The sequence below is a fragment of the Castor canadensis genome, chromosome 13 (assembly GCF_047511655.1).
Source record: "Castor canadensis chromosome 13, mCasCan1.hap1v2, whole genome shotgun sequence".
NCBI classification, from domain to species: domain Eukaryota; kingdom Metazoa; phylum Chordata; class Mammalia; order Rodentia; family Castoridae; genus Castor; species Castor canadensis.
This window is the reverse complement of record NC_133398.1, coordinates 26,255,936-26,266,504: the sequence shown is the minus strand read 5'-3', so window position 1 is coordinate 26,266,504 and position 10,569 is coordinate 26,255,936. Positions and strand designations below refer to the sequence as shown.

The window sequence follows — 10,569 nt, the reverse complement described above, 5'->3', positions numbered from 1 at the left end:
TCATTGTACTATGAGTATCTTGTGGGCAGAGGACATGCCGTCTAAATCCTCAGGTCCTAGGAGATCGTATGACATTTAGTGGGTGTTAGTTAATCTTTGCTGAATTAGTCACTGTAACCTCTTTCCCCTGTCTACTTAGTAAGAGTTTTGTATCATAGGTTTTGAGATTTATGTTTGGTACTATTCCACATGGGCTTGTACGCTGAATGAGACTTTTCTAGTCCTAATTTGCAGGGCAGGGTTTCCGGGCTGAGTGGACTCAGAATGCATGTCACCTATAGCAGCTAGAGGCAGAGGAATACCAGATGCCACCAATGCAAGTCGCGGTTGGATGCAAGAGCACTTGCTTTTGTTTGTAGCAAACCAAGTCTTTCTCTGGGAAGACTGGGCTGAGCTTTAAGATCAAGTGTGAACATAAACTTTCAAACAGAAGGAACGACTAAGATGCCTGAAAGTGGAGATGAAGCAGGCAGGGCAGGTACACGTCAGGATAAGCAGGCCCAAGTGGCTCAGGACCAAAGAGGTGACCCAGGGAGTAGTACTGAAGTTCCTGGGATGTGATGAGTGATGTGAAAGCTACAAGCAAGTCTTTTGCTTAATTATCTTGCCATTATTTCCAGATTTTCATTTGCTTTTGAAATTATTTCTTGACAAAAGTACCAATTCACAGATCTCTTCCAAGCTGAGCTCCAGATCCATTAATTTAAGTCAAGTTGAATGTAATGGTTTTATTTTTATGTTTTTCTAATAAGCAGTAGAAGTATCTTTTGAAAAACAAAAATCTTATCTGGGATCCAAAATAGAAATCAGGAGGACACAGTGTAAACCTTCAACAATTAGTGGAGAATATCTCATTGTTTGCAGAACTCCTGAAGGTCTCAGGGGAATTCTAGAATTCTGCAGAATCCACAGCCAAGAATTCCATAGAACCACAGGCGAAGAGGCCAAGGTCAGTTCTCATGCATCCTTGAAGGCTTAGATTCCAAACCTAAGTGTCTAAAGGTGTGATGTTGCTTTCCTTTCTGTGAACCCATAAAATCTTGAAGGACTTTTTTTTTAATACTCAACCCACTGTTAAATGGGAATGATGGCAATTCTAGGTTATTCCTTCAGAAAGAAATGATGAATTTAGGTTTTGTATTTTCCTCTTGAGTTTTTTCCCATTAACCAAGAGCCTAAAAAGCAACATGTACTCCCTATATTGTAAGACATTGACATGGTTACAAGGATCACCGTGGAGACCAGGAGCACACCTCATGAGGCAGGGAAATTCACGTGTCTGCAGTGACTGACATACTTTGTGAAAGATGTTAAAAAACAGACCCAGAAAAGTGAGGTAACAACTAAAGAGAACACATCAGGTAGGTAGGAAAGTCAACTCTAAGGATTCTCTTCAGGGTGTGAGGACAGCTATGATATGGGAGACCTCTGGGCTGCACTCACCAGCTTGCCCTCGAGTCTTGAAAAGAAGAGAAAAGATCACCTAATTTTTCTGGGAGGATCCACACACAGCTCCATTCCCCTTGTTCTGCCGAAGGAAGGACCCAGCAGTATTAATTACTTCAATGCTGTGAAGGGGCAGACCCTTCAACCACTGGCAAAGCGAAGTAGGGGGAAGTTTAGGATTCAAGATTTATGTGTTCCAGGCTTCACTTCCCACACGAATCCTTCTTTGCTATGCGACAATGAGTTTGCAATGTGGGTGCCCCTCTCCTCAGTTTCCACCTATGGAAAGTGGGGGATGACTTTAGGTCTCAAAAAAATAAGATGAATAAGACGTACTCTCTCATCAAAAACCTCCCAATTTGTTGGTGAAACATGCACCGCAAAAAGGACTTTATTCTCCCTAGTTGTGAGCTGGGAGGCTTCAAATAGGAAGAATAGCTCAAATCTTGAGGGATGAGTATGTCAGTTTGATAAATGAATAAGAAGATGAAAGAATATTTTTAGGCTGGACATAGTGGCATATACCTATAATCCCAGTACTTGAAAAGCTGAGGCAGGAAGGTCTCAAGTTCAAGACCAAACTGAGCTACATAGCAAATTGAGACCCATCCCAAAAAAGAACATTCTCCAGCAGAAGGATCAACATGTTTATCAGTGCAGAGATGAAAACAATCACAACCATTCTAGGCTCAGTAGCTGGGGAAGGCTGGAACACAGGGAGCATGTGATGAATAGATAGAAAAGAAGGAGACAGATTGGCAGTGGCCTTTCAGCCTTACTCAGGGTTTTGGTCTCTCATCTTAACAGTGCTGAGAGTTGTTGAAGGATTTTAAACTGGGGAATAACATGGGACTTTAATTATGTTAGAAAGACAATTTTGGCAAAAATGTAGAACAGAGATTGGCAAACCATGGGTCCTGATTTTCTAAATAAATGTTGTTATAATCCAGTCATGCTTATTTATTTATCCATTGCCTATGACTGCTTTTGCACCACAATGGCAGAGTTAAGTAGCTGCCACAGAGACCCAATGCCCACAAAGCCTAAAATATTCTCCACATGACCTTTTGCACTTACTTGCAAACTCTGATGTGGAGGATGGATTAGAGAGGGGTGAGAGAGAAAGAGAGAGAGAGAGAGAGAGAAAGTTCTTTCAGGAGGCCATCAGATGATGTGAAAGCTATAGCAAGAGCCTGAACTAGATGTGGATGTGGCACAGAGAGAAAAGGAAGACTTTGAAAGAAGAGGCATCAATAAAGATTCGTGACCAATTAGCTGTGGAGATTGACTGGAAAGAGGACTCTAGGATGACTCCCAGTTTCTAGCTTCGGCAAGTGGGCTGCTGACAGTGTCAACTGCTGAACTGGGGTGTCTGGAGGAAGAGCAGGTTCAGGATGTTCTAAGTTGGACCAGAACCACTGGGATGTCTAGGCAGAGGGGGAGATAGGAGTGTGGGTCAGGAACTCAAGAGAGGACATACAGATTTGGGAACCATTAAATACATATGTACAAATTTTCTTTCTTTCTTTCTTTCTCTCCTTCTCTCTCTTTCCATATTTTTAAATTTTTATTTTTTTGAGACAGAATCTCACGTAGCCCAGGATGACTTTGAACCTGAGATCTTCCTGGCTCAGCTTCCTGAGTGCTGGCATTATAAGTGTGAACCACCACACTTGGCTGGTTGCACAGATTTGTGTGGTGCATTGTACAGTGACAGCGGCAGATGACCAGTGGCAACACATATAGAAATACCAGTGTTTCTGGGAATGGTGACCCATACCTGCAATCCTAGCTACTTGGGAGACAGATACAGGAGGATGGAGGTTTGAGGCCAGCTGGGGCAAAAAGTTTTCGAGCCCCATCTTAATCAATAAAACTGGGTGTGGTGGCTCATGCCTGTCATCCCAACTATGTGGAAAGCGTATATAGGAGGAATGCCACCCAAGCCAACCTGGGCATAAACATATGACACTATTAAAAAATAACCAAAGCAAAAAAGTATAGAGCACACCTGACTAACAAGCACAAAGTCCTGAGTTCAAACCCTAATACAGGAAGGGGAAGCTGAAAAGGCAAAGGTGACAGAGGCCCTAGAAGGGAAGAGGAAAATGAAGAGTATTTTCTGGGCATATTAAGGCAGACAAAGTGAAACTAATCACCTATGTTCCATAAAGAGAACGGGGCGGGGCTAGCAATTTGGGGCAGAATGGGGAAGGAGTGAAATGAATTGAATGTGAGGTAGCTAGTGATAAATGAAGCTAGAAATAGCCTCTTTTACTGCCTGCTTGCTCTGTACCAGGAAACATCTAAGCGTGTTGCATCTGGGAGTTCACGTCATCTGTACAATAGCCTTTCAAGGTAGGAATAGAAATCCCATTTTACACACAAGAAAACTGAGGTGGATATTCAGCCTCTCGCTGGAGGTTATGCTGCTAGCAAATGCCACAGTGAGGATTCTAACTCCCAAACCAGTGCCCTTGAGCCCTTTTAGGAAACACATCCCTCCCCGCCTAACTCCTCACGAACACCAACTGTAATAAAAGTCCAGCTCCAGTGTTCCATCTTCAGGGATGAGTTCCAACTCAGCATGGTAGTGTCTAAGGCAGAATTACATTACGCTAAGCAAGAGCACAGACTCAGGAGTCTGACTGCCTTATGAGCTATGCAGCCATATCCCAATTTCTGAGTGTCTGTTTTTCTTACCTATAAAACCTACCAGGTAAGTTGTTCATGTAAAATCCTTAGAACAGGACCTAGTGCACAGGGAACATCTACTAACACAAACTCTTAATGACACTCAGGGTCTACCATTTGCTTTTCTAAGTACTTTATGCGTATTAACCGTTAATCCTCCCAACAGAGTTTCAAGGAAAAATGGTTTCCATCCCATTTTATAGATAAGTAACGTAGGCAAAGGAGGCCAAGGAACGGGAAGATCACAAGTGTCTGATAATGTTGACAGTGTTCTTAGCCCAACCTTGGTCCTATCAGAGTTAGTGTTTTCTTTTGCTCCCAATTCAGTCTCAACACTCAAAATGTTGTATTATGGTTCATTGTGTTCTTGCTTGTTGGTCCCCAGAGGTAGATCTCTCTTTGTCCCTGCTGCTTTAGGAGATGCCTGATGCTTTGCAGATACTCAACAAGTATTTCTGAATAAATCAATGATTAAACAAACCATGTCAAGATCAGAATTTGAAGGTTGGTGTGGCTTAGTGGTAGAGCAATTTCTTATCATGCATGAGGCCCTGAGTTTAATTCCCAGCATTGCAAAAAAAAAAAAAAGAACATAAACTAAATCCATTTGGTTTTTACAGTCAATCCGTTTGATCTCCACAGTGTCTTCATTGACTTTCTTTCTTTTTTTGAGATAAGGAGCTGGAGAATGCAGATGTGTGCTCAGGGGCACAGCTTCAGCTAAACTGGAGACTGACAACATTTGCTGAGTGCTAGTGGGAATTTCACTGGAGCAGTGACTGATGTCCAGGTAAAAGCTGCCTGTGATGATTGGCTCTTTCTGATCCTCCAGATGGTCTGGGCAACCCCTGGGGTGGTGTCTCTCTCAGTCCTGTGTCCACAGTCCCAGATCCTTTATCTCAGACAGCAGCAACCATGTGCAGGGGTTGGTAGTGCCTCACTCCCAGGGCTTCGGAGGTGATCTCAGTGCTTCCTGTTTCCCTGGATGATAAACTGTCTCCACTGCAAATAGTTGCTTGGGAAATGTGGTTGTATTTCAGTGCAGATACCTGAGGGCAATAATCATGTGGAGAAGCTTCTAGATTCCAGAAAGAGTACAAATTGTTTCTTAGCTAAGAAGTAGAAAGCAGAACACATTTATTAATGTTCAAGAAAAGGGCACAGGCTGTAGAAGCATTCTGACCCAAGCTTGAATTCCACCATTTGTTAGCTGCAGCTTTGTGCAACTCTTCTAACTTCTCTAAGCCTTAGTTTTTGCCATCTTCAAGATAGGGACACAATTTTGCTCCATTGTGGTTCTATGCACAGTTATACAACAACACATGCAGGGATTCCTCCCTTAGAGCTTGGCACATAGATGCATGATAAATGGTAGATGTTAGGATTTATGCAAGTGAGAAAAGATTTAGTCTTGTCTTGTGAACAGGGTCTGCAAAGTTGTTCTATAAAGGACTAGCTTGAAAATATTGTAGGTTTTGTAGGGCCAGTTTGTTCTCTCTTATAACTACTCAACTCTGCTTCATGACAGTACTCACAGACCATGCTTAAACCAATGGATATGTGCCAATAAAACTTTATTAACAAAAACAGACTGCTGGCAAGCCTTTGGCTCCTGGGTCATAGTTTTCTCATGCAAGGAAACTGAGTCCTACAACACCTATCCACTCTCATTGCTACTTTTTCCCCTGTTTTATTGTTATGGTGCTTATTGAATTTTTCCTTGTGCAACAGCTTGCAAGCCTAAATTGCATTTGTCCCTGGGCTTAGGTTTGACTGGACATATCTGTTAAGATTATTTTGCTGATGGAATAAAGGCCTATCTCAAGGAGAAGAGAACATCGAGGTACATTTTCAAAGAGGATGGTGAGTTGGGAGAAGTGGCTTTGAGCTCATTTGTTTCCAGAGCATAGGGACTGTACCTGGCTCATCTGTAGGGCATGGTTCAGAATAGTCAGTCCTTTGTGAGTAAATTCAATGAGCACATCCTATACAATTCCCTTCAGTCATCCTATCATGGTTGTATGTCTCCGAGGAAATATAGCTGGATAGAAAGCTCTCATCTGAAACTCGAAACACAAATGCTCATAGTGAAGTTGGGAAGTCATTCTTTTTTACTTTGATTTTTTGAGACAGTGTCTGGTTATGTTGCCTGTGTGGCCTGGAACTTGCTTTGTAGCCCAGGCAAGAGTTGGCCTCTGTGCTTCATCCCCTTGATCAATAGAATGTGCTAAAAGTGATGCTGCATGACTTCCAAAACTAGATCATTAAGGACAATATGGTTTCCACCTGTGTTTTTTTTTTTTCAGGATACTTGTCCTGTAAATCCATCCACCATGCTGTGAAGAAGCTCAGTACACAAGGAGAAGTCTTATGCAGGTGTGTGACTGACTGCCTCAGCTAAGCCCTAGGCCACAATCACGATCAACGTGGGAGAGAATGAATCTTCAGTTAATTCCAGCCCCTAGCCTTTGAGTCTTTTAGTAATGGTTTCAGACAAGATGAGGAAGAACAGGGATCCCCACGTACCTTGTCTGATTTCCCTGTCCACAGAGATTGACATTTGTGAATGTCCATCAAAAATGATGATTGCTTTTTTAAGCCATGAAGTTTGGGTAATTTGTTTTGTAGCATGAGAGAGTCAATGCAAAGATATTACAACTCTGTGCAGCCCTATCTGGATCTATTATGTCCTAGAGGACTTGAGAGGGCACTAGTGATGTTACAAGGCAGCAGGCTCCAAGTTCTTCATTGCCTACTCTGTACCAGGCTCTGTGTTAGAGTCTTGGGAAACAGTCAAATACACAACTTCAGCTCCTCCATTCAAGGGTATCATGGTATACTGGAAGGGGCAGACACTAACCAAATTACTAAATTTACAAACTAATAAGGGCTTAGAGAAGCCCTGTAGGAAATACAACAGGAAACCAGTAGAAGGAACAACTATTTTTACCTGGAAGAATTCGGAAAGACTCCATGAAGAAGCTGAAATTCAGTTGGGTTCAGAAGGAAGTATAGAAGTTCACTGCACAACCTGGTAGGGAGCAGGACTTCTAGGTAGAAGAATATTATGCATCAGGTCTGCAGATTGTGAAAGAGTGGGGAGGGCTACTGGATTAAGGTGGCTGGAAAGTAGAATTTAAAGGCAGAAAAGAAGCAGTGAAGGTGGGATGGATTCCTACTGTGATGGAAGGATTGTGGCTTTTCTAAAGACATTAATGTTTATGCTAGAAGAAATGAGGAGCACCAGAGTGTTTTAAGGAAGAGAGTAAAGAAACAACCTGGATTTGTATTCCAACAGTGTGGCAGATAACAGGAAGGACAATTTGAGGGCAAGAATCCAGTTTGGAGTCTGTTATCCTATAGGAGCCCTTGGAAGCAGAGATGGGAGCTGGACTGTGTGATGGAGGGAAGACATTTCAGCAGTGACCATTTCTTGAGAAGAGCAAGGGCAATGGAGGCACCCTGTCCCTGGCTTGTGTGATGGGGTTAATGGTGGTGTTACTCACAGGCAGGAGCAGGGTGTGGGAAAGGTGACCAGCTCATTCAGACCTGTGAGATGTGAGGCCTCACGTGGAAACAGCCCCCAGGCAGTCCCTGTGTAGACTGGAGGCCATGTGGGGAGATCTGGGATGGAGATAGGGCATTGGGAAATTGACAAAGTATAGGCAAAATCAAAGCCATGGGCGGGGATGAGGTCATTGGAAACAGGTGTTTCTTAATCTGAACAATCCAGCCGCACCCTGATGTACATAGCACTGGCCCTACTTGGGTTTGCTGCATGATTAGTTGTTTCTATCACCAAAGTGACTGTGACAAGCTTTACCTTCAGCAATTTATATGAAAAAATAGACATCTCCTTCTTTTATTAAATATTAAGCTATAAAATGGAAAAATCCTTTTCAAAATTTTACTCTATCCCAGAGATTCTGATAGAACTGGCATTTTGCCGCTCCCCCCACCCCCACTTTCCCTTGGTTCCTTTTAAGAGTCCTCAATTCAAGGAGGAGGTGTGGGAGATTAGAGGAGTTCAGAGGATGGAGGCCTGGACTGTGCCAGCATGGAAAGGGAGGGCTGAGAAGGAAGAGGCTAAAAGAGAAAATGCTGAGAAATAGGTGGAGGTAGGGTAGACAGGGCCCCCAGGGAGGAGAGGATTCCAGGGCCCTACAGTGTGGGTTGAGGTAAGGCCAATGGTCAGTGATGGGCAGGTTGTGGGTACCTGGTACACAAAGATGTGTCTAAACACTTGAGGAAGCAAGCTGAGTGATGGTGGAAGTGGCTTTTTCGACTCAGGGGGACCTGACTGCATGATTTGATGCTGTCACACAACAGTTATTTTACTACTTGTGTCTCTGGTTTCCTGAACTTCTGTAATTTCTGCTATACTTCTGCCAGTTAAAATTATCCTGCATTGGAAAGTTGAGGAGGGGTCCCCCTGGACCATGCTACTTGTCTAGAGCCCTTTTGGAGAAATGGTGGAGGTGAAAGTCAGATTGCAGAAGGCAGGGGAGAAGGGAAGATCAGGAGGAGGTGTGGAAGCTTCTTTCCTGGACTAGCTGTCTGGCAGAGGGCACAGTTGCCCTGTCCAGAAGGAAAGTGAGCTCTGCTCTGACAAGAAGAAACCCAGCCTGTCTATCCCAGCTCTCCTTGCAATGTCTGCTCCACTCACCAAAGCTCTGGCAGCACAGCTGGATTTTACTGCCTTCCACCTTCATGAGATGTTTTCCACCAAATCAAAACAAAAACCACAGAAAAGCCAAATTATGCCTATTTTGCATTTATTTTTGGACAGTTTTTTTTTTCAGCAAGGATGTCAAATCAATGCCAAAAAGAGTCATTAAAGTCAAACATAGAGTTACCTTCTGTACCCTCTCAGTATCCGGGAACAATTAAGCTTAAACAAACAAAATTGCCAATGGCCTCAAACTGGAAAATAAATCTCTCTACCTTGCCAAAGTGAGGGTTCCAGAGGACCCCCGCCCCTGTGATTTTGGATGTAGGGATTGACACTTTTGTGCTCATGTGACCTTAGGGAACAAGGCTTCACATTTTGTTTGCCTGTGTTTTCTATGAAGTCTACACACGAAGGTTTTCGACCAGTTCCAAGGATTCTTGAGTAGCCCGTTAGTACATTTGTTTTCTGAGAAGGATGTATTTTGATGAAGAGCAGAAAGCACAATGAAGAAAATGTCAGGAGGAATTAAATCACACAGTGACATAATTCCCAGGAGAGATAGACGTCAGCCGCATTCCCTGTTTCTTGCTCTACCTTGGAAATTTTTCAGAACTCATTGGAAGATAAATATGTATGTGACGGAGAAGTGGGTGGATTCAATAGCTACAATAAGAGAGAGGGAATGAAACACAAACACACCCTTGGTTGGATTATTAAACTGATTTAAATTCATAATTCACAGCTGTATGTCGAACACTGTCTCCCATTGCATTTTCCTCTTTGTAGGTTACTTGGAGTTCATTCTGTTTGACTTGAACCCCAGTTTCCTATATAGGAGGCTCTCAATACCTATCTGTAAAACATAGATGAGTGAGAATGAGTGAGTGAATTGCAAATGTGTCCAGCTATAGGAAGGAGAAATTATGTCAGGTTCAGAGGAGCTTGTTGGGTTACATAAGATTAAATTGTTGTGCAATTAAAAACAAAACACAAAACTTTGTGCTCCTATGCCAATCATTAGGTAGGCAGGTTCACACCCATCATTGTACTTAATTCTTTCAACAATACTGTGAAGTAAATATTATTATCTCATAGTTAGGGGAACCAAAGCCGAGGAAGATTAAGCAATTGTTCAAAGTAGCATATTTAAGAAGTGGCAAAAGTTCTTAAATTCAGAACTGGGTCTGCTTAGGCCTGGAAGGTTGCAGCCTGTAGGAATGTTGCGTGTTCCAGAAACTCACCCAGAAAATTTCATTTTATATTTCCAAGATACAATGTGAAATAAAGGATTCTCGTTAGTTGGCTAGCATAGGTGGAGTTTGTTTTGAAGCTATGAAACAGGTGAGGTTTTGGTTATTGATTTCATACACTTGGGTTCCCTTGGAACTTGGGTACATATCATATTTTAAAAATAAATAATAGTTTGAAATATTCACAAATTTACAGAGGAGTTCCAAATACAATGCAAAGAACTATATTTTTCTTTTGAAGTATTTGGAAATAAGTTATCAAACTGATGTCCTATCACTTCTGAATGCTTAAGTGGACATTTGCTATACATAAGTATATTTTATATAACCAAAATGGAGCCATGGAAATTGGGAAATTCACATCTATACAATATTATGATCCAATGAGGTTGCACAAGTTGTCCCAATAATGATCTTTTTTTTTTTTCTGGTGATACTGGGGTTTGAACTCAGGGCCACCTGCTTGCTAGGCAGCACTTGAGCCATTCCAACAGCCCTCAATAGTGT

The 10,569-nt window shown here is 42.4% G+C and overlaps 1 long non-coding RNA gene across 1 annotated transcript; it reads left to right on the top strand.

Moving 5' to 3' along the window:
* Positions 1-662: 662 nt before the first annotated feature.
* On the top strand, positions 663-9,881 carry LOC141415626 (uncharacterized). The gene is made up of 4 exons (XR_012440619.1): positions 663-949; positions 4,819-4,930; positions 5,908-6,003; positions 6,447-9,881. It is a non-coding gene; the product is annotated as an uncharacterized lncRNA (long non-coding RNA).
* Positions 9,882-10,569: the final 688 nt, after the last annotated feature.